Source organism: Camelus bactrianus, chromosome 9 (assembly GCF_048773025.1).
Source record: "Camelus bactrianus isolate YW-2024 breed Bactrian camel chromosome 9, ASM4877302v1, whole genome shotgun sequence".
NCBI lineage: Eukaryota > Metazoa > Chordata > Mammalia > Artiodactyla > Camelidae > Camelus > Camelus bactrianus.
This window is the reverse complement of record NC_133547.1, coordinates 34,765,749-34,792,195: the sequence shown is the minus strand read 5'-3', so window position 1 is coordinate 34,792,195 and position 26,447 is coordinate 34,765,749.

Genomic DNA, 26,447 nt, shown 5'->3' with positions numbered 1-26,447 from the left:
AGAACTTGAATGGTATCTTTAATATTTTATTTACGAAAAAACATTTGAACAGATGTAGCATATATAAAAAGCCTATTATTTGTTAAATCTGAGTGGTAGAAACATGGGTTTTCCTCATATTCTCTTCAATCTTCTAAATATAATGAATATTTCATCATTTTCAAAAGTGGAAGAAGGTAATCTAGAACAAGTACGTGAAATAAGAATGGTGAATATATTTTAGAAAGGCAAACTAGAAGTAATTTTTTAATCCGTTATTTAATACATAACCACTGTTTTTCAGAATTTTTATTATCTGGGCCTTGATATGAGGGTTACTTATGAAATTTTTGCTTTCAAATAAATACTGGAGAAAAGAATTGAAATAAAAATTGAGAAGTGTTTTACAAATACTTCATTGAGATTCTAGTTGGATCAATGGGTGAAATTTGATCAGCTATGATACTAAGAATAAAGCTCATCTGAGTACTGGAAAATTAAACAGTATACTTAAGCAATCCATTCAATATGATGAGAATATAGATATTTATATAGAGAATGTTAAAAAAATTATTCCAATCAGTACTTTTTAGATTGATAAGTAATATATGATCTTTCCTGAACTTTATCCTTTTTCAAATGAAGGAAAATATTTACATAATATAATGCATAGATTTTTACTGTACAATCTAAGGAACTTCGACATATGAACATACTTATGCAATCATCACCTAAATCAAGACATAGGACACTTCCATCACCCTAGAAATCAATTCCCACTCACTATATTACCTGTTCTGGAGATTCATATAACAGAATCATACAGTAAGAATTCTGTTTTATCTGGGTTGCTTTGCTCAACATACTCTTTTTAAGATTTATCTATCATGTTGCATGTATCAGTGACCTATACTGAATGGTTAAAAAGTATTCCACTGTATGAATATATCATCATTTATTTACTTACTTACCCACCTGTTTATAGGCAATTGGTTATTTCAATTTTTAGTTATTATATATCAATTGCTGTATTAATTTTGCATAAGTATTTTTATGGACATATGTTTCCATTTCTTTTGAGAATAAGTAAATGAATGTGATAAATAAGACAAGAATTCCTGGGTAGATATGTATTTAAATTTATAATAAACTGCCAAAGATTTTCCCAAAGCAGATGTACAATTTTAATTTTATTCCCATAGCATAAAGATGTATGAGAGTTCTAGTTGCTCCGTATTATCACAAACATTTGGTGTTCTTACTCTTTAAACTTTAGCCATTATTATGGATCTATAATGTATCTCCTTAGTATTTTGCTTATTATATTACTTGTCTTTTATTATTGATATTTTATTACTGATATATTGTTCTTTAGAGTATCAATATATAAGTTCTTTGTAAGACTTATATATTGGAAATATTTTCTCTTGGTATGTGATTTGACAGTTTATTTTTTGGAAATATCTTCTGACAGCTGGAAGTTTTTAATTTTGATGATGCATAGTGAACCTCTTCTTCTTCTTTACAGTTACTGATTTTCTGTGAAGTATGAAAAATAAACTGGTTATCCCGAGGTTATGAAGGTCATCTCCTTTGCTCTGTTCTCTGTGCTTCATAGTTTTAGCTTGAAGTTTACGTTTGTTATCCATCTCAAACTACTATTTCTATACCGTATAAGGTAGGAGTCAAGATTTTTTTTAATATAGTTGTTCCAGCACCATTTGTTGAAAAGACTGTCATTCCACTTTATACTGAAGAAGTGTTCTCTCTGATACAAGCCTTCTCTCAGACATCTCAGCTTTTGTTTAACTTCTGTATTTTCCTTCCTTGAAGGTTCACAGTCCTGTGCTGCTTCTTGCTCAATGCCTGAAAACAGTTGTGTCATTTATTTTGTCCAGATTTGGAGGTGTTTTTAATGAAGGACAAGTCTGGATACAGTTATTGTGTCATTGCCAGAAGTGGACTGGACTATATCACTTTTCTTTTAAGAATCACTAAATATATTTATCACTCTCCTATAAGAAACTACAGCAGACAAAAACTGCAAATGGCTCTGGATTTCTCATTCTAAGATTACATGTAGATTAATTATTGGATCTGTGTGTATGAAGGAGGTTAACTTAGCCCAAGAGATGAGATAAATAATTTAGGCATATCTCATTTCATAAGATAAGTAAGACTTAAACTCTGGCCATTAAACCCAATAAACTCTTCTACAAAAATATAACATAAAATAAAGCAACCCCCCAAAAAACCCACTAAAAATAACATAATTTTTAAAATGTTGTCCATGTCATTCTTTGCAACTAGTTAATAGACAACTGTATCGTAAGGAGTTTGCAGTTTTCTATCTGCAAAACTTAGGGTAGGATTAATATTATTGAGACCAAGGATGAGCCCGGTCCTAAACCTGATAAATTTTGCATGCTTTTCAAGTCACTAAATTCTCAGGACTCCTACTTTACACATGAGAAAACTGAGGATCAGAGATGTTAATCAAACCTCCCTTGGTAACAGTAAACTTTAAATTAGAAATGCATTAGATTAGAAATGCAATCTTTTTGAAAATTAAAGTATATTTGCCAATAATTCACTTTGGATAATTTTTAATGATATTGTTATCAGGCAAAAGTTTTAGCTAGAATTTCTAGAACATAAGTAAAGAAAAGTGAGAAGTTGATGTATGGTAAAAACGAAAATAAAGAATGGAAGTTTCAGTTAGGAATTAGACATTCAAACTCCTTCAGGGTCCGACCAATGTGAGTCTGCATAATCATAAAAAAATTTTTAAGGAGCAGTAAAGAAAACAGGTCTGCCTGTAGCCATTTTCCCTTCCACTGGCTGCCACCTGTTCCATTATTTCCAAAGTTTTCCAGTGGCTTTCAAACAGTGTGTAATGGCTACAAGGAGACACTGAGAAAGTGCCTGAGAAACTGCCACAGGGGAAGTTCTGAGAGGGAAGATACAAAGTCCACCTCTTCTTTGTATAGAACTCCATTTTTAACACTTTTATAAATTTGAATTCCTACTAATTTTTTTTGAAAGAGTTTTGCTGCTTTAAAAAAAAAAAAAAAAACCCTGGTAACTACTGAACAATGGAATCAAGGGGGTTTCAAATATTTTAGATCCATTTCTATGTTTGACCTCATAGTCTCAATGGAAAGATTCCGGAAGGTAAGAGTGGCCTGAGGGAAGGAGGTCAACCACTGTACAGTCATTTCATAAAATACTTCCTATTTTAAGTCACAGACAAATATGGCCTGTGAGGTCAGAAAATAGGGCTTCAAAGGGCTGTGGTGCCTACAGAAAGTGACTGATTGCTGTAGGAAGTAAGCTGATTGGACCATCAGGGTGTCCTGTCCTAAATTAGCCTTTCCAAACACCTCCACACTTTATAAGAAAAAAAAGAAAAATCTCCCTTAATGTCATCTTCAAAAGCAGAGGACTCTCATGTAGGTATTTTTAAAACAGAAATCTTTCAAAAATATTTACAAGGAAAATTATACCACTATTCACTGGAAAATGTTCATGATACAATCTTATTTATCTTCTCATACCCTAATGCAAACTGAATTTCCTGTTACTGGAAGGACATACTGCTTTCTGAGAACACGCCAACTGAAAACACGGTGTTTCACTATAGACCTAAACATCACGTCTCTGATTCCATTTACCTCAGTGTATATAGTTAACTTAGTCATTGCTATTTACATATTTTTGAGTAGGTTATTTTCTTGAAACAAATATGAATTGCATATATACAATACGCTGAAGTTAAATTTCCATAATATCTCTAGTATCTAATGAATTTTCTTTAAACTTGACAATTAAAGCCTTCTTTAAACTCTGATTAAACTACTGCAGACCTCTTTTTCATGTACTTTTCTTAGAGACTCAGGGTTACTTTGGATTATTCAAGGTTATTATGGCTCCTGGTTGGGCTCCAGGGACAAGACAGATATTCTCATTCTGCCTGTCTTCCAGAGAGATGACATGAGTAACAGGATACAAAATGAAGAAGTCTCTAGGTTAGTTGAAGTATTTTTGCTTGGCAAAATTACAGAGCTACAGAATTATGATAATTACCTCATACCTTAATCTATTTTCTCTTGTTCATTATCTTGATTTCCTTTCTACCTATTAGAAGTTATGCATTACCTTGGAGGGCAAATAATCCTGGGAGATTTCTTATGTTATAAAAGTTAGGGAAATTAAAAGTTAGAGAAATTTTCCTCTCTAATCACCCCAACTCTACCATTTTCTGAGGCACACTGTAAGTAATTAATACATTTTTACTGAACTGGACAGATTCTGGTTCAGGGAAGAGTGACAATCTAACAGTTCAGTGTAAATCTAGCATAGAATCAGAATAAGAAAATAACTTCCTGAAACCTTCCTGAATCTATTACACTAACAATAAAAAGTAGAATAAATCATATTCATTTTTGAAAATGAATACTATGTAAGTTTTGGAAAGGTTAAAGAGTAATTAAGCTTTGTACAGAATTTTCACCATAATTTTGTGAATTAATATTTCCAGCATTTTGTTAGTAGAATAGTCTATCAATCTCTATGTAATTTGCTGGAGGTAAAAAGAGAGTAAACTATATTTTGTCTGGGAGACTACCAGTATACTTAAAAATAAGCATGCAAACAAACAATTGCAATGCAATTATCTGGAGATTGCTTTATAAAGATGCACGTATGCTGTAGTAGATCATGAGGATATAAAACAATAAAGTGAAGCAAAGGCAGTCAAAGAAGGGCTTCCCAGGTGAGGCTGATTTTGAGTGGAAGTCAAGGAGAAGTACGAACTGTGAGCATATGCAAAGTCAAGACAATGTTAAAAAAAAAAAGTAACAAATTAAGGGAAGATGACAGAATGCAAAGAATGAAAAGACATACAGTAAAAGACAGAAGTACAAATTATGGCAATACAAATGAGAAGTGCAGAGAGTTGAGGGCAGAAAACATATTAGAAAAGACCTTGTAAAAATATATCAATATGATATTTGACAATAAAAAATGCTAAGTCATTCGACTGAGAAACAGAAATAGTAATAGACTTTTCACCTTCTTAAAAATACCTACATTAAGAATACACAAATTCCCATTTAAAGCAAAATAATTAATGATAAATATTTTTCAAAAGTAAAATTTTAAATGACTGCCTAATATTCCATTGTATTGCATTTAATAATTCTTGCTTATAGAATTCTTACTTAGATTATTTTTAAAATTTTAGTATTTTAATTATAGCCGAGATGACTAGATTATATATATCACAGGTTATTTCTTTAGGGCAAATTTCCACAAAAGGAATTACTAGATATTTAAATTTTTTAAACTTCTGGGTCTTTCTATCAAATTACTCCAAAGAAAGATAACACCAATTTATATTCAAACTGCCTTTACCCCTTAGTTTTACCTGTACTTAAAACCCCCAAATTTTATTATAAATGGATGCTAAAGTTTGTGGGCTAGCCTTTGACAGAAAATAGGGTTTTCAAATCTCAAAATGCCTCCCGCAAGTATATAAGCCAAAAATAGTGACGTCAACATAGAAACACCTAGCATATACCACTTCAACCAAGTAATTGAAGTTGACATCATCAGTAATAGGATCAAACTACAAGACTCACTAGAAAGAACAAAGCCTCACTGTCATGGTGTTCTTGCCAAAATATACATATACCCTGATATGAGCACGTTCTATGAAACAAACTAGCCTATAAGGTTCAAAGTGGCAAGATCAAGAAAGATAAAGGAGGGGAGAGGTCAGGAGGAAACAGAGGGAGGGGGGCTGAAGGGAGATAAATGAGAGAAAGAATGATGAAGTAAATGGTGCAAAATGTACATAATTGCTGATTATGGGTAATAGGTATTTGGGAGTTTCTTTTACTATGTGGCTTTTCTGTAAATCTAAATTTTTATCAAAATTTAAAAGTTACAAAAATTGTCAATGCGATGTAAACAAGCCATAACTTAAAGAGCAAAGAATCTGGTTAAATATGCTATATATTACAAGCAATCCTCACCTTGCATGGTATCATAGAAACGTAATATAAACATGAAAGCTGGAAGCACGTAAAGAGAACTTAATGATCAAAGGGGAAAACTGTGATTGTTCCATGATCTTTACAAATTCTTCTTCAAAACATTAAAATATCTATTAACGTCGGCTATACATGCATAGGGAAGTGAAAAAGCTGGTATTTATTCTATGTACTATAATTTAGAACACTGGAAACACTGAGAATTAATGTCTTTTCTTTGTAAAAACGTATCAAGAGTAATTTGGGGAGCGTTTGCCTTTCTATGACTTGGGAAACTGTATTATTCGTTCTTAAGTTTGAATCAGCTCCAGCCTTCTATTCTTTGCATTTTCAGTGCCATGAAATATCTCCAAATGTTTCTTTAATGTGAAGTTTTTGCCGGTGTCACTTCCTCTGGGACATCGTCAGCATTGCATCAAGATCACTTTTCTCACTTAAGTTGATAATTTCATCCTCATTAAATTCTGGTGGCTGCATGTGTAGTCTTTCCAATGGTGTAAGTGTCGACATTCCCGTGGTTAACTGCTTCTTCTATAGCTCCATCTTCATTCACCTCCAATTCATTTCCAGTGTTTCGTTTCTTTGGTGCACTTTCATTTTTATTGGTCAATTCTCACTTCTGATTATTAATTTTTATAAAATGTCGAGTGGATTTATCACTGGGAAAAAGGAGGCAATACCACTACATGTTTTGCTCTCTGTACCAGAATTAAATAAGAGATGCAGAGTGACCCATCACTGACAGACACTAAATAAAGTGATATGATGGGTCACTGACCACTGATCTGTTATAATCTGTGGACTGAAGAGCTAGCAGAGAAATGTGTACTTTATGCACTTACTAATAGCCATCATGCTATGGTAATGGAAATTTGAACCTTGCTGAAGGAGTGCTATTAGTTAACTAAACCATGGTAACTAATGTTTGTGGATCTAAAAACCATACACAACAAGGGCAGCCTGTACTTTCACTTATGATGTTAATGAGAAAAATACTTTAACCTTGATAATAATGAATTTTTAAGTAGATAAAAATATCTTGAAAATTCTTTGAAATGACATGTCTGAATTCTCACCGATTCACTGTGGCTACTAATGGGTTTCCAAAAACTCAACGGTGGGTCAGAACAACAGGGATGTACTTCTAGTTCTACCATTAATGTGTCACATGATTGTGATGAATCATGTAAATTCCTTTGAACTTTTGAATCATCTATAAAAAAGAAAATTGTAATACATTTTTTTTCTGGGACAGTTCCATCATTCTCTTGTCCTGGAATTGTTATTCATAGCTACTTTTCCACTCTAAAAACTGCCCCAATTTGGAGAATGAATTATATAGCCTGCCCCTCATCCAATCTTTTCTGTATCAGAAGTTTTGTCTCTATGCCAAGATTGAAATACTACTTGTGACAGAGTAGCTTTGGTATTGCAAAGCTATAAGTTATCTACAATTACAAAAACATCATACTTGCTAATTAAAAAACAAAAAACAACTTCAAAGATGACCCTTAAAATATATTCTATGGTGTGTAACTCTATTCTTCCCATTTTCTGTCTCACATATTTTTGCAAGTGATACCAAGTTCTTATAAAAATTGCAACCTTTTATCACTTCTTTACTACAAACTCACTTTTGCCACTAAAAAGAGCTCTGTGTAATTAAATCTGCTATTAATAAGCATACTATATACCCAGTGAACTGTCCTATGTAACAGAGCCAGCAAGCAGTAAAAGCCCATGTAGAAAAGTGATCCAAGCCAAGTCTGAATTTTGAAACATGATGATATTGGCTTATAAATTGAATTATACATCTTTAAAAGATATTTTGACATTTTTATGTGGTTCAGAACAATGGAACAACAAACAATGGTTAGGCAAAGAGGTCTAATTTTACTTGATATATCAGAACTGCTCCAGCAATTTTGTTGTAATTATCTCCAACATTAGCATTGATAGATTAAGACAGTGATAATCTTCCTACAGATCTGTCAAGTTTCTAAATGTAAACTGTGAACACAAACACCCCTAATCATATCTTAATGTTCACTCTGAGCTACATTCAAGCAGGGAAATGTTGTATGCAATTTGATGACAATAAATCAAGAATGTAAGCAAGATACACATTATTCTTCTTGATTTAAATCCTGAAAAGAAATACCAGAATGTTTTATTTGAATGTTATTTTATATCTAATGTTTTAGTATATTTGATACCAGACGTAATTTTTCTGAACTTTCTAATAAAGTGCAAAATTTCAAATTTTGCGTTGAAGATCAAAATCAATAATGTATTTTCCTTTATAATCTTTGCCTCTTGACATAGCATATTTGGTTATTTATAAGATTATATATAGGAAGATTTAAATCCTACTTAATTTGATATTTAAAATATCACCTTTACAAAAAAAAAGTTATGTGGACATTAATATGTCCTGGAATTACCAAGTTATATATATGATATAGTATATAATGCCTTAATTTAATTCCTTATAACTAAATTCTAGGACCAAGATTTTATGTATAGCATACAAATTGTACAACAAAGACCCACATTATAGTAACTTTGACTTATTTCAAATATATCCTCTAATATATTTTGGCCAAACTTCTTTAATGGAATACATATGCATAAGTACAATATATTATAAAACTCTGCCAATCTTCAACTGTTCAGCCAGTCATTTTCAAATGTGTTTATCTTTAAATATTTGATGTTATCAAATTATTACAGGACCTCAGTATTTTTCAAATAGTGGATGTTACAGAAAAGAACACTGAATCATTCACATTACTTGGACTGAGCAAACCAAGTAACTTTTCTCTGACTCTCATTTTCTAAGTGTAAAATGAAGGTTATCAGATTACATTATTTCCAAGTTTCCCATGTTCTGTGGTTTTATAAGGGGCTCAGTGATAACATTCTTTATAATTAGCATTATTTATAATTATTTTGGGTTAGATTTAATTTTTTAATTTATCCACATATTTATTTAAAAATTTAGAATTCTTACAGAGTCCTTCCAACTATTGCCCACTGTCTGTGGGAAATCATAAAAATATCCAATATGTTTTAAAGGTTTACTAGCTGTAAAAACATTAAGTAATTTCATTTATGTCATCTCCCTTAATTCTTTCAATGTTTCCAATGATGGGAATATGGTTATCATCCCCATTTAAGAAAAGGAAGGAAGGAAGGAAGGAAGGAAGGAAGGGAGAGAAAGAAAGAAAAAAGGGCTTAGAGACTTAGACTACATAATAGGTCCTCTGAGGTCATACAGCTAATAAGTACATGGTAGGGATTTAAGTCCAGATTTGCCTCACATTAAAGTGAATGCCCTTAAACACCAAATTACGGTATGGAATGAGTGGGAGATTTTTACTTTATTTAAGAATTACAAAATATCTATTAAAAGAGTAAATTATTTTTTTTCTAAACTTGACTTTGATTTGGCATTTATGTAAAAATATTACATATGATGCTTTCTAGCTGCAAAATCTGGGATATCACACAGAAGTCTGAAAAGCTAATTTAATGAATATCTTTATTGAGCCTATATTTAATCCAGTGCTATTTTTGAAAAGTGGAACTTCTTAAAATAAATATATGTTGATTATCCAAAAATAAGTCAAAGCTTACTTTATGTCAAATAAAAATGATGGAACTAAAGAGTTTATTTTAACAGTGCACTGTGTTCTAATTTGTTTATGACATACTGAGTTTAGGCATCATTTTAGCAAAGCCAATTTTATCAGTAGCTGAATAAGCAGTTAACATGCTTTTAAGAACCACTCAAATCCAGACTGAGATTACTGCTGTAGCTAACTTTTGTCCTAGCCTCTAATTCTCGCCTCATCTAAATAAACTATTGTAATTTTGGCATATTTACTTTTCAAAATACCAGATAGACAAAAACACTCCTGCCTTCATGGAACTTAGTTCTATTGGGGAAGACAGACAGCACTAAAAATTAGTCATTTTAGATATCTGACTTTGGATATATTACTATATAGTTTTCTATCTTTTCTTATAGTAAAGGTACTGCCTGCCCCTAATTCTAAAAACCCACCATTTAAGCCAGAGAGTGCTGAACTTTAAAAAAAGGGCAATATTCATTTCAACTTTTATGCACCTCCTTCCCCCAACTGGAATACTTCCCTGCTCCATTTATAAAGCTTGCCCATTCGAAAATCCACTTCAAGCTTCAACTCTTCAGTGAAGCCTTTATTGAACTTGTGATATTTCTTCTTTTGTGGCATTGTGTTATTTAACTTTCTATGTTCTTTAAAACACTGAGTATTATACTTTTTAAAATACACATAATACCTGGCAGGGTCTTACGAGTGTAAAGCTACTCACTAGCATAGGGAAATACGGACAACTCCTAACACAAGGACAACTCTAGAATGGCCCAGGAGCACTTGATTCAGTGACCAAAATTCATTTCAAGATACTAACTAAGTTACTTTCTAAATGTGACATAGTTAGCCTTTAAAAATGAATATATTAAATAATATACTCTAATTATTTGAGATCTTTAACTATTCATTCCCTGTGTCCCACATCCATGATTTTTAAGAGTCAAGTTTGCCTTTTTCATTCATTCATCTGTCCTCACTAAGTCAAATACTTTGATCTGCAAAGCTTAGAATATGTGATGTAGGTCTTAGATTTCCAGAAGAAAATCTCAATGAGGAAATCCACAAATAAAGGTTTTTCTCTCTACTACTTTGGGTGATTCTGATGACTTGCTTGAAATATGCTTTCTAACTTTTTCTATTAGAGTCAATGATTATTTCAGAGTAGGTAACTGAGTCTAATCTGGACAGTAGCTTAGAATTTGATGGCTGAACATTTTGTAATTGAAGGCAGTAAAACTACAACTGTCAAACTTTTCCTTATACGGCGGCACCATGGGTAGAATTTTCATAGACTGTTCTTATTGTTAGTACTTTTCCAGAGATGCAGAGTCCCCAGGCCCTGAAAATCCGCTCTCCCATTTAGAAATGTTTATTTTTCCTTTCGGGAGACTTTGGACAGCAATTTCTTTTTAGGGTCTCTGGAAATATACTGGAGGCAAGAAGCAGAATGGCCAAATTGAAGAAAAACAGGAAATCACCAATTGGTTTTCTTAAATTCTGTCTTGAAACGCTCCAAAAGATAGACAGGAGACAGGTTGGTGACAACAATGTGAGAAGGGCATTCGGAGAAAACAAGGCACCTACATGTATGTATGTGTGTGTGTATGCACACACACACACACACAATCTTATTCATAAATGGTGGGGAGGAAAATAAAGAACCTAATATTTTTTGAGCACATATTGTGTACCAGACACTATGCCATGTCCTTTAAAGATATAACAACAATGTGAAATAGACATTATTACATCAATTTTCAGATAAAGGAAGCAATTCCAGAGAGGATAAATAACTAACTCAACATCCCACCAGTATCAAGTGGTAGATGAAATTTTTTAAAATTATGGCTTCAAACCACTGGCCATTCCATCACCCTACTCCCTCTGCATGCCCATCATGTTGGTGTTCAGGGACAGGCCTTTCGTTCCTAGAAGCAATATGGACCACAGAAAAGAAGAGATTTGACCACAGAAGTTTTGGAGCTAGCATTCTTCATTGAAATATAAGCCCACAGAAATCCAGCTCCATGAAATTTGCCTGATTTTTGTTTCATTCACTTATGATTTTTTGTCTGATTGTTGTTATTTAAAAATTGGATTCTATCACTTTCCTATCGTCCACTATGAAGCTCTCTTTAAATTTCCCATGCTGTAGAGAAATTTCTCCCAATGTTTTCTCCAGTGCTACAGGTGTGATATTTTTCAAATATGTAAAACACCTTTATAGATAAACTCCCCAAGTACACATTCACCCTTTAACTTGACACCCAAGCAAACGTCTTACAGAAATTTTTATAGAAATAATGTTGCATCTTCTATATAATTTAAGTAAATTTGAATTTAGTACTTAAGTATAATCTTCAATTATTTGAAAGATATGTTATATGTCCTGGTTCAATGTAGGCATGCAATACATTCTAGTTGGGGGGCTAATAAAAAACTGATTATCATTTCCCTGTGTTGCTTAATAAACCTAGTTTCTATAGTCACATTGCCTGTTACTTTGTCTTTGGGATAATAAAAAAAGATTTTAGGAAAATACTGTCAGGATTAATAAAAGCAACCATTTTGTGATGTAATCAATTTTGTGGTATACGTTTTCTGCATTATCAAATGAATCAGTCATCTGTATTACCTAATGGATTAGTCAGGATACTTAGCAATGATGGAGAACATCAGCTTGAATGTGTATATGCCCTGTGCGTTTGTGTGTGTGTTTGTGTATGTACTGATGACATCACACACATATACATATACCCCTATTAATACATTCATACATACACATACACATAAATAAATGTATTTCTGTAAGTGTTGAAATACAATGCAGTAGAAAATGGTCTCTGATTGTTGAGTTGATTCGAAAAATTTTTTGGTTGGCCTAATGATCCTTTTTTAGTAATCCACTAAGCATTTCTATATTAACTAAGAAATGAAATGAAGAAGGCATCTAAAAATTTTAAGCAGATATATGTAATTATCATAGAGACATACTGGTACAAAGCACTACACTTAATTAAGTGAGAAAACTCTACATGTATCAAAAATATTAATAATTTATTTGAAATTTAAAAAATGAACAAAAGTAAATGAAGCTGAAATGAAACACAAAGAAAATAATCTCCTGCATTGTTTAAGCATTTCATCTTAATTATATCTAGAATATCTATAAGAAAGGCACTAATTTTACCTGATTAAAAATTCTAAAGAGATTCCAAGATTCATTTGTTTTTTAGGAGGATGAAAAATCATGTAATGATTAACTACTTCCATGATTTTGTTCATTAGGCAGACATTAACAGATACGGTTGAAATAAATTCATTGCTCCAACTTTAATCTTTTAATACAGGATCTGAGGTAAATACGAATATGAGATGTAAGGAAATAACTGAGAATGTTCATTTTATGCAATGAAAAGAGAATCTGGATTTGCTCTGAGTTACAGAATTGTCCTTTGTCTGAGAGAACGTGTTTGACACACCATGGCACAAGATGTTCCCCTCCACACATCAGTCTCTAGGATGGGAATATATCAGCCAGGAATGAGGACTCTTTAGAAGAGACAGGAAGGATTAAGCTGCATCTTCATGGTTTTAGGAACAAATAATTAATGGGGGGGGGGGAGGTATAGCTCAGTGATAAGAGTGTGTGTTGTAATAAATTAATATAAATATAGTGGCTTGAAACACACAAATTTAATATCTTTTTTATGATATTTCTGATTTTTTATTTTATTTATTTTATTGATTTATAATCATTTTACAGTGTTGTGTCAAATTCCAGTGTAGGGCACAATTTTTCAGTTATACATGAACATATATATATTCATTGTCACATTTTTTTCTCTGTGAACTACCATAAGATCTTGTATATATTTCCCTGTGCTATACAGTATAATCTTGTTTATCTATTCTACAATTTTTAAATCCCAGTCTATCTCTTCCCACCCCCTGCCCCCTTGGCAACCACAAGTTTGTATTCTATGTCTGTGAGTCTATTTCTGTTTTGTATTTATGCTTTGTTTGTTTGTTTGTTTTTCAGATTCCACATATGAGTGATCGATCGCATATGGTATTTTTCTTTCTCTTTCTGGCTTACTTCACTTAGAATGACATTCTCCAGGAACATCCATGTTGCTGCAAATGATGTTATGTTGTCAGTTTTTATGGCTGAATAGTATTCCAGTGTATAAATATACCGCCTCTTCTTTATCCAGTCATCTGTTGATGGACATTTAGGCTGTTTACATGTCTTGGCTATTGTAAATAGTGCTGCTATGAACACTGGGGTGCAGGTGTCATCCTGAAGTAGGGTTCCTTTTGGATATATGCCCAGGAGTGGGATTCCTGGGTCATATGGTAAGTCTATTCCTAGTCTTTTGAGGAATCTCCATACTGTTTTCCACAGTGGCTGCACCAAATTGCATTCCCACCAGCAGTGAAGGAGGGTTCCCTTTTCTCCACAGCCTCTCCAGCATTTGTCATTTGTTGATTTTTGAATGATGGCCATTCTGACTGGTGTGAGGTGATACCTCATTGTAGTTTTGATTTGCATTTCTCTGATAATTAGTGATATTGAGCATGTTTTCATGTGCCTATTGATCATTTGTATTTCTTCCTTGGAGAATTGCTCGTTTAGGTCTTCTGCCCATTTTTGGATTGGGTTGTTTATTTTTTTTCTTTTTAAGTCGTATGAGCTGCTTATATATTCTGGAGATCAAGCCTTTGCTGGTTTCATTTGCAAAAGTTTTTTCCCATTCCGTAGGTTGTCTTTTTGTTTTACTTATGGTTTCCTTTGCTGTGCAGAAGTGTGTAAGTTTCATTAGGTCCCATTTGTTTATTCTTGCTTTTATTTCTATTGCTTGAGTAGACTGTCCTAGGAGAACATTTTTGAGATGTATGTCAGATAATGTTTTGCCTATTTATTCCTCTAGGAGGTTTATTGTATCTTGTCTTTTTTTTAAGTCTTTGATGCATTTTGAGTTGATTTTTGTGTATGGTATAAGGGAGTGTCTAGTTTCATTGTTTTACATGCTGCTGTGCAGTTTTCCCAACACCATTTGCTGAAGAGACTGTCTTTATTCCATTGTATATTCTTGCCTCCTTTGTCGAAGATTAGTTGACTAAAAGTTTGTGGGTTCATTTCTGGGCTCTCTACTCTGTTCCGTTGGTCTATATGTCTGTTTTTGTACCAATACCATACTGTCTTGATGACTGTAGCTCTATAATGTTGTCTGAAGTCTGGGAGAGTTATTCCTCCAGCCTCTTTCTTTCTCTTCAGTAATGCTTTGGCAATTCTAGGTCTTTGATGGTTCCATATAAATTTTATTATGACTTCTTCTAGTTCTGTGAAATATGTCCTGGGTAATTTGATAGGGATTGCATTAAATCTGTAGATTGCCTTGGGCAGTGTGACCATTTTAACAATAACAAATTTATTATCTTAAAATTAGGTAGGTCAAAAATTTGACATAGGTCTCACTGCGCTAAATTCAAGGTTATCAGCCAGGTTCCACACGTTGTTTCAAACAGTTAACATAAATCAATTTATTTAGTCCATACCACACACACAAAAGTTTCATATTTTCCCAATGTCTATTTCAGAGAGGAGGAAATCAAGCCAAAGTGTGGTTAAGTAACTTGTCTAAGGCCATACAGTTAGTGTTTTAGAGCCAGGATAATAATAATTAGCAGCAAAATATTTGAAAGGAGGATTATCCTATGTTCTAATAAGCTTAGATTTAAAAAAAAATAAGAAAATATATTTGACTTTATAATTGGAAGACAGAAACTGAGGGGCAAGAAATGGGTTATTTCTATCCTAGAAAAGAGAAAACAGTACATTGAATCTTTATGACAAATGAGACTTATGGAGAAAACATCCTGGGTGCAAGAAATTGATCCCAAAGCTAAGATCTTGCTATCTGCTGCCATATTTCTTGGATAAAAAACACCTGCCATCTTTATTTTCACTCTGTCACCCACTCCAGATTCTCCACTACTGAAATGAGATTTCTATCTGGTTACTGGAAAACTACCACTTTCTGTTTCTCTCAGACGTGTCCCATGTATCCATGGTCACCTGATTTTCTGGATGATAAATTTTGTTTGCCTACCTACCCTTCACACTGCATCCAGAGGGGTCCCCAAAAGTACTGACCCTTAAGCAGAGTCATTTTTCCCTTTATCCCAGACCACTGAGAAGGACAGACATGTGTCATAAATAGGGCCTAATTTGGACTCCTCTCCATACCCATTTTAAACACACTTCCTTAAAAGCACTGATTCTTCCATTTTTCTTTAAAAAAAAAACATTAAATGTGAATTAAGTAAACATGAGGACCTTTTCCCTCCAATATAGTTATGAAAATGTTGACAAGCAAAGGATCATTCCCTTATTCACCCATCCTATAGTTTGATCAAATGCAAACATATTAAACAACTCTCAATACAAGTCATAATTTTTTATGACCAGAAAAATAACCATAAGTTCTTTAGTGAAATAATTAACAAATTCAAGATATACAACCAATAAAGTGATGTACTCCTCTGGTCCACCTAGCAATAGTATTGAATGCAAAATACATCACATTAAATTATTTTTTCAATTGACATTAATTTTCTCAGTGAACTTATAGTGACACCTCATGTATGTTATGCTCTTTCCTAAAGTGCCAAAATGTTCTATAACAAACTTAGATTTCGATCAAAGATTTATCTCATATTCCCGGTTTACAGTTTTTGACTTTCTTGTTTTTTCTTTAAAAGAGGAGGGGCATGGACTTATCTCTAGGCTTAAAACAGCAACCATCGTCCCATTGTTTTCATAGTTTCTCAAAGATAAACAAGGAGAAGTTCCACAGTAACACTGCAAAGGTATTTCAGTTCTTAAACATGTGATCCACTGGAGTTTCAACACAGAAACATATTAGAAATGACTATACTTTCTCTTACTGTTTATCACTTAATTAAGTATTAATTACTTTTTTTCTACTTTGACGAATCTTGTCGCTTAGAAATATAAGAGAAATAAATAAATATATACAAAGAATCTTACTACATTCTTTCAAATCTTATTTCTGCCACCAACAAGTTGTGTGACTTTGGGCCAATTTAAATGTTCCGTGTCTTAGTTCTCTCCTCTACAAAAATGAGAATTGTAGTATGACACATCTCAAAGGGTTGTTGTGAGAATCAAAGGATATCAGATAAAAGCACTGTTACTATCTTCATTTTTATATCTTAAAACTTTACCCCACGCCATTTTTTATTTCATTTTTACTCAAGCATAGTATTTTTTTTTAATTTTTATTGGGGGGAGGTAATTAGGTTTATTTATTTGTTAATTTTTTTAATGGAGGTACTGGGGATTGAACCTAGGAGCTGGAGCATGCTAAGCATGCACTCTAACACTGAGATATACCCTCCCCCCTATTTTTTACTTTTTTTTAATTGAAGTATAGTCGATTTACAATGTTGTGTTAGTCTCTGGTGCACAGCACAGTGATTCAGTTATGCATATATATATATATACACACACACAAACATATATATATATGTATATCAAGCATAGTATTTTTAAACCCCCTTTTATATATTTTGTATTTGTATATAATGATGAAGTTTGTCTTTGTCTTGTGTCTTCTCCCAGAAATAGCACACATTGTTATAAAATATTTAAAGCAATTCTAGGTTACTAAACATTTTCCTAATATCTGTGGTATATCTTTGGACATGTGTTTTAATATTGACTTGATTAGAGAGCTAACAAAAATTTCCCTTTTTAGCCATCATCAATGTTAATTATAATTTGTATAATCAGAATTGTATCATATAATATTGCTTCTTATATTCAATGCAATAATTCTATTCAGAGCCCATTGACTTCTCCAAAATAACCTGAATTTATGGTTTGGCATCAGTAAGTATTTTTCAGACTTAAGTGTAATTCACCTTACATTGCTTTTGATTAGAAATAAAGCTTTGGGTATAATCTATTCATCATTTAAAATAATTTTGTTGTATATATTTTTATAAGAAGTCACAATTCTATAAAAATGTTTATTTTTAAAACTATTTAAAGGAGAATTGGTATTTTCTCTTCTCTACCAAATTGCTCTAAATGTCAGAAAATATAAGTAGAAATAAATTAGTAATAATACAGAATATCAAGAAAGGATGGCTTCGCTGAATTCCATTTTAGCAAGTTCCATGAATACAGAAAGCAGGATGGATGGAACTGATGGAGGAACAAATACAGAGAATCTAGAGCATGAAATACACATAAAAGAAAATTACTACAAAAGTAACAGCAGTTTCAGAAATAACTCAGACTCAAACTCAATAATATCAGGAGTTCAAGGAGGCCATGACAAGTCTGGTGTAAAGAAGTCGAGCAATGATTAGAAGAACTGTGCATGTGAAGCCCTTGCCACAGGAGAATGATGCCAAATACCTGCCAAGCAGAGAAGTACATCCCCCCCAAGCTCACAATGCCATGAATACCTTTAAAAAGTGAACGATCCTCTGCAGGAGGCATCGAGATAGAATGCTAGGATTGGAGAGAACAGTAAAAAGACTTCTGAGAATTCACAAAGACATCTATGAAGGAAAAATCAAAGGGGACCAACTGATTTTTTCCAGTCTTAAGTTATGAGGGTTGTTATCCAAAAGGGAGACATTTCAAAGGAGTTTCCCAGAGGCACTTTCCACTTTCTATCAGGACTTTATCTATACCGTTCTGCTCCACTCAATGTCACCAATAACCTCTACATTACCCAATCTAATATTCAATTATTCATCTTCTCAGCATCATTTGAATAAATTAATCATAATCACTCCTGTTGGAAACATTTCCTTCACTTGACTTCTGTGATATTAAACTTTTCTGTTTTTCTTATTAGCATAGTGCTCTCTTCTTCGAACCTTTTCTCTTCTACAACTACGATCATCTGCTTGGTGAATAAGCCCATCTGATGACATTAAATACCAACGAAAGGATCAGACTTCCAGATCTGTATCCACATGAAACCCTCACCCGCAGTTCCACACTTGTCTATCTGACAGCCTACAGGACAACTTCACTTGGATGTCTAGCAGCCATCACACTTATGACATGCAAAACTAGCTGACTGTCCTATAGAAACATCTTTTTATCTGCGTCTGTCTCCAGTTACAGTAAACAGTCCCAACATTAACATAAATTACTTAAGCAGAAATCTTGGAATCATCATTGATCCCTCTTTCTTTTTCATACCCCCATACAATTATAAAGTCTTGTTATCTCTATTCAAATTTGACTACTCAAAGTTGACAATTTCTCACTGTTCTATTATTATTTCACTTAATCAATATATACAAATAACTCACAAGTGTCAATATATATTTAAAAAACAGATAAAACTCAATAGTTAATATGACAAGATGAATATAATGAAGATTAGCACAATGAAAAATACATAAAATCAGGAATCCAAATTATTCTAAGGAAGAATCATTGGAGAAAATGACAAATGAAATAAAAGAAAATCTTCTTTTGTATTACCATCATTTAATTTTGTACATAAAATTTTGATCAATGCAATTTTTGAACTTTTATTTACCATTATAACTTTTTAATGAATTGTGTAATATTGTATATAAATATCTGAAAGTTGGTTTTTTAAAAATTTTATTGAAGTATTGTCAGTTTACAATGTTGTGTCCATTTCTGGTGTACAGCATAAGAGTTCAGTCATACATATACATAACATATATTCCTTTTCATATTCTTTTTCATTATAGGTCATTACAAGCTATTGAATATAGTTCCCTATGCTATACAGTATGAACTTGTGTTTATCTATGTTATATATAGTAGTTAGTATCTGCAAATATCGAAAGTTGATTTTTAATACTGTATGTTTGGAATGCTTTATATCAATATATGTAAATGAATTTTATTTGCTTAAACTTCTGCATTGAGGTTGATTATGCAACTGAATACCTAGTTGAGCTGAAAGATGAAATCATAGGTTACTTACCTATTTTTCCTACAGAAGGACATTTACTTGTCTCTATTTTTCTATTCTAGGACAAAGAGTGATAGAAGTTACCTGATTTTACTCATCAATTTAGCCAAAAGTGCATGAGTTTCTCTCTTATAAACAGACTTTCTGTGTCACTGGGTATATAAGCTTTAATTTTACTAGATGTAGTCCAGTTAATTTCTAAAGTGGTTGTGCCAATGAATTTCCACTCTAGCACTGTATTGAAGTTACTTTTCCCACTTGCAAGCCAAGACTAGCTGTCATCAGACTTAATAATTTCTGTAAATCTGATGACTCGAAATTAGTGTCTTACTACTTTGATATGTATACTATTGATTATGAAGAAGACTGAACAGCTTTTCCAATGTTTGTTTTTCATTTCTCCTGTTGTGCATTTACATTTTTAAAGAAATCCTTTCCTAACTACAACATAATAAAGATATTCTCCAAAAGATAATAAAAATATATTCCTATATTTTGCCTGTGTTTTGATAATCAACAACTTAAAGCATGGAATAACCTTAGAAAAACATCACTTATCCTGAGCCTCAATGATCCTAGCTGTAAAGTGGGGATACTAAGGGTGGTTGTGACAACTAAATGTGCTTCTTTGCCTCATTTAACTCACTTTCTGATTTTATAATTTACTCATGTTCATCCATGTGGTCCCAGCATATTTTCAACTACTGAAAAGCATTTCACTATTGGAACACCTCTGGTGTATTTCTTCTTTCTGCTCTTGAAAGGGAGAAATCAGAGAAATCTTTAAGAAATAGTATTTGACCTGAACTTTGAAGAACACATAGGCTTTTACCACAGAGATGGTAGAGAAAAAATAACTGTGCTCCTGAAAGGCATTTTCTTTCATCTAGGTAACTTCAACCTCAATAGTTTTGCTTTTACAGAGATAATTTATCTTTTAATCTCTTTGACTGAAAACATTAAAGTTATTTTCAAACTCCTGGTCCATTCAAAGTTACAAATGATTATAACAACAATTATAGTGGCCATGTTTCTTTCCAGATACACCCCTAATTGAACCAAAGAAAAAAAGCCTCTGCATTTTAATGGCTTTGGTTTGTGGGAAATGAATTTTAATGGTACAGTCAAGTGGAGTTCCAGTGATTAGGGCTTCTATCACTTCATGTTTCACTGAAAGCAGTTTTGGGAAAGGTCGTTCCAGAAACTCCTCTTTGAAATAATAGAGCATGCTTAGAAAATGAAATTCTCTGTTCTTTTCTTGAGGAAAAAAAAAAAAAGCTCTTTCAAAAATACTTTCTCATCTTTTATTACTGTGAAAACATTATTTTACTTTTGGCCTTTTTGGACTGATATTCTACACCAAAAATGGTCCCCTTAAAATATAGCAGATTTTCATTTATTTGATTATATTTGAAGCCAAGTAAATCTGATAACATTAGAAATCTTTTAAAATCAACCATAATCATTTGTAAAGTTACTAATCTCAGCATATCATAAAACATGCTTTTAAGTTCTTGATGTTCAGTTATTAATGTATATCATCTTCATTCTATATACCAAGAAGATAATTCACCATTTATATTGAGATTCAGTTATATTCAAATATTCTTAAATACAATATATTACTTCCTTGAATTGTTCTGGATTCTAGACATTCTTTTAGGGATTCTAAAAATTTTAGGGATTTTTTAAATAAATACATTAATGCTTACTGAAATAATTCTTAGAACACAAAAAAACCCTTCCAGAGAAAAAGATGAGAAATATATATATATATATATATACATATATATATAAATTGTAGCCTTTTTAATTGAAATTTCTTGAATTAAACATTTAATTTTTGTTTCCTTTTTTTCCCTTTGCTTGTTTGTCAAATAAGCTGTTTGGAATCAGTCTAGGTTTAGAAGATGATGTTTCATGAGATTATATTTGATACATCAGTTTTCTTTTTAAGAATATTTTCTATTTGTAAGGAAAATGCCTTTACTTTTCTGCTTTCCTCTTAGTCTCTTAGATTTGATTTAACTCATTTACTAATGAGGGAACCAAGAAAATGTGACCAGTTCAGAGCATTTAAGATGGTAGGATATTCACAGTCAACATAAAAGGAGAATGTTTTGATAAGATTGCTGAGCTACATATAAAATTAATGTACAACAAGCCATAAATATTTGGAGTTATCTCTAACACTGGGCAGAAATTATTTGCATCTCTACTTGACAAAATTCCAGAAGTCAAGCAACTCCACTATATATGGGACTTTTGGTCGATAGTAACAAAGAAATTAATTTAGTATATTCCCCAATCACGTGTAGACACTGCCCCACACGATATTGATGGCATGTTCTTTTGGGCCATATTTCCAGGTTGTGGATAATTTTTTATACAAACTCTTTTAGCACCTAATATAGTTGCAGAATTTAGTTTTGTTGGCAAATCAGTGGCATTTTCATTTTCTTCTCTCACATACATACCACCTTCTCATTTTCTCAAAGAACAGGGATGGCCCCAAACAATGAACAAAGCACAATTGCCATTTTCTCTCTTTTTAAAATTAATTTCAGAATTAACCTAGAACATTTTCCCACTTCAGGGACCCAAATCATTTACTTACTTATTCTAAAGTTTTTCTGTGGTGATTTCATAGTAGCAAGAATTGTCTTATTGATTAAAATTCATCAAGCCAAGATTTTTGTATTTGATTTTTGATTTGGTTTCATCTGCTTTTATTTTTAATCAGAAAGTAACCATATACTTGCTAAAATTCGATAATATATCTTATTCCTTCCCTCTGAAGCTGAACTTCTAACAGAATTCTTTAAAAAGCTTCTGCTTGTGCTGACCCCAATAGAATTACACTTGCAGTCACTAATAAAAGACCATCATGTGGAACCTCTTTAGAAACTGGAGGCTGTACTTCCAAAGATTAACCCACTTCTCCTTTCTCTCTCTCTCTCTATATTTTAGTCCAAATTGATAAAGCAGTTTCTGCACTATCTCCCACCTATGTACTTTATCATGTCTGTCCATTTAGAAGATATCAAAATTTTTCTTCAATTCATTAAAAAAAGAGAGAATCATGGTAATATGATTACTTAATTAAAAATAATTTAATGTGCTGGATTAACATTGTGTTGAAAGGAGGCTGGAAGAGTTACCTGGCAATTGATCAAGGTGCTTAATCTTTGAAGACAACACTCACATAAAAATAGTTCATAAATCTGGAAGTCTGATTACTTTAGCAGTAGTGGGAACATTTTTACAAAAGGAAATTCAATTAATGAGAAAAGGAGCTTTAATAATACTGAAACAGTATTCCAAAGCTTTTTCTCTTAGGTATCCTTTCGTGGGTTATACGCATATTTCACTGAATGCATTTAAAGCAAGCAAGGTAGCCGCCACAGTTATTTTAAAGCTAAAGAACTTCAGTAGAGAGACAAACAATAAATACAAAAACAGCTTCACACATGTTGTGGTGGCATACCTTTGATGTAAGTAACATAGTCGTGTGTTGACTGTTATTCATCCTATGGATATCCTATGGATATAAACTGAGTTTGTATAGTCACTGCAAATGATCTCACTGTAAGAGTCTCTGTCGGTTTTTTTGAGGCACCAGCTGGACACACCTAATAATCAGACTTCTACTGACTATCCTCCTATAATAAATGAACTGGTTTAATCTAAAAGCATACATTCAATATGCATCCAAAATTTGACTTGTTGTAGTTTGACAGCATGCAAGTCTGGTGTGTACCGCACTCCTTTGAAGATAGGGATATATTTTTCTTTTGAACTTAAAATTACAAAACTTCATATAATAAGAAATGCTTTTCATGGAGAGAGAGATAAAACCGTCTCAAGATAACAGGTGCTCAGAATCAACACCTTCAAAAGGACGTTTTAAGGGCCATTAGTGCCCCTGATCAATGGCTAGGTCTTTGATGACACTGGATGATAAAAAATAATGAGCCATGTAATGGTGTACATAAAGAAATATTCTCCAACAAATACGATGAATGGACTTGATGCTATTAGAACTGGAGGAAATACTTTCCCCCAATATGTGTCTATATGACCTAAATCTATATATATTCAAGTAATGAAGCTGGAAGTGGTTCCATCATTGCTAGCAGCTTCATGTGTCTTGCACCACATGATTTTGGAATCACTCTATGACACTTCTACAGAAGCAATGCAATAGAACGTCATTTTCAATCATGCCAGAGATCATCATGACATACCTCTGTAACAGGAAATTTTGTATAAATTTATGATACAGAAAAGAGAGAACAACATGGACTTGTGAATTAATTTCAAAATTCAATAACCAAGAAATGTCTCCTTATGACAATTTAAGAAACTATAAGCTTTTTATGATAACTTTGCTGGAAGACAAGACAAACACCTGTCATATGGTTGTTGATCTATTTTAATAAAATAAGTTCCTAAAATAGTTTTAAAAATTAATAATATTGTCAGGATTTATTGTGTTACACAAAAGGAGAGTAGAGCATAGAACAATTATAAATTATTGTCTCAGCATCCACCAATTAAGGTTAGAAATTTACAGGCAACACCTCTCAGTTTGACAACATGAGGGGAAAAAAAATCAGTAAGTACTCCTATGAAGAGTATGTTGGACTGACAGCAAAAAAATAAAAGACCGGGTAGACTCTTCATCTAAAACAGAATGCTTTTATATACAAAACAAAACCCTCGAGTGAGGTTGTAGAAAAGTCTGCTGGTATGGAAATATGTTTAAGACATTGTTTTTTCCTCTATGTCCATCCTTAGTGTAGGTCAGGCATTCAAGGGTGCTGAATAATGAATGAAGCTTGCCCCAGCAAAGATAAACCAATTTCTAGTCTAAAGGAAGCATTTACAATAACTCAGAGCTCGAGCTCCTGTGTTGCCATCTCTGCAGCCACGCTGCAAAGAGGAAACAGACATAGGTGTATTCCTTAAAAACTTAACTGTCATCTTCAATCTCCTTTTGTATACAATGGACCAGTCTTGCTAGTCAGTCTCAATGGTGCTAAAATATTCTAAGGACAAATCACTAGAAAACACACATGCAACAAAAGGGTCAAGAGTATTTACCTTTTGACTGCAAGGTTTGCATTCTGTTGTGTTTCCCCCTATACCTAATGATTTTAATTTTCCTTGCTCTTAATTTATTTCACACAGCCAATCTGAAACATGCTACCTTTTAATGTTTTTCTTTGCATATTTTACTTCTTTCAATTACAGTTACCTAAGGAGTTAGACTAGAATAAGGAATATTACAGCCCTTGGTTGAGATGTTATTCAATTTCAACAACGGCAGAAGTGTGCCAAGAGTTCTTTTCTTATTTTTAAGCCGATAGTGTTTTGAGAGCAAAAGAAATATTAGCTAAGACAAGCAATGAAAATTTTATATGATTTAAGAGCACAATGCTTTCTCTATAGAATTACTATGGTTTGCAGCAAATTCCACATCAACTATGAAATACAAAAGTAGAGAGATCTATTATTATGTACTGTTATACCCACATTGCTTCCAAATAGAATATATATTAATTCAGACATCTGACATTGCTTGGTATCAGCACAGCATGACCTAGCTTCTGAGTTCCTTGACTCTGTTTCTTTTAACCAAAACAAACATACATTTTTTCCTGTATTTTCTCAGATACTCAGATATTAATTATAGGGATTTGAGAAGAAAAGATGCACCCACTTGCGAGTGGTTAATTAGCTTACACAAATGAATCATGGGCCCAGGTACGATTCTGTACCTTAATCATAATGTTTAAAAGATAAAACATATTTCCTGCAGCTAGTTGTTTCTATTTTACCTGCAAGGTTTCTATATATTCAAGGAGAGTATTTTTAGATTTTAACCAATTTCAGGAAATACACAATAAACATGTGCTTGATACAAAGATAACGTCTTTTAAAGTCATTATTTCATTTGCTTCATACAGCATTTCTCTCAGTGCAGGTAAAAACATTTGTCCTAGAAAAATTCACTGTTTGAAAATGCCTTCCAAAAATCCAAAATGTTTGAAAAATTTTAGATATATATCTTATTGCATATAATAAGATGGGCAATTTTTAGCAAAATTGAGAATATAATTTATGTAAGTGTAGAAAAGAGTTTAAAGCCCTTAGTGCAGAAAATTTTATTTCCTGACATACTATCCATATGTGCAGAACATGACCAAGCTTAAAGGTATTTCTATGTCCAAGGTCAAAGGACAAATTTTATTTTAAAGGAAGAGACTTTTGGCACATAATCCACATTTTTCCCTAAGGAATAATATGCCCATACATGGCAACATTCAGTAGTAACATGAGCTCTGAATAACACTACTACACAAGCACTATTTTCATTAAAATGTGGATATGCACATCATTGTTCTCATATGGGTCATCTTATATAATTTTTTTTTCCCATAAGCTTCATTTCACTTGGTGCTTTAGCAGAAGTGGCATACCTTGCTCCAAGCTATTTAGTCACAGGACTGAGATAAGCAGATGCTCACTATGATGGACATTTGCAACTGTAATGTATTTAGGACTCTGTTGATCAGACATGAGATCTTGAAAAGGGACTGACATTTGATTAGAAAACTGGTGACAGGACAGAAATTGTTTTCTGCAGTATAGCTGTTGCCATTTGGAATATGCTGAAATAAATCTGTGCTCAAGATTCGTAATCATCAGAAGAAACGTCTGTGATCTAGTTTTTAAATAACCATTAGGACACATTT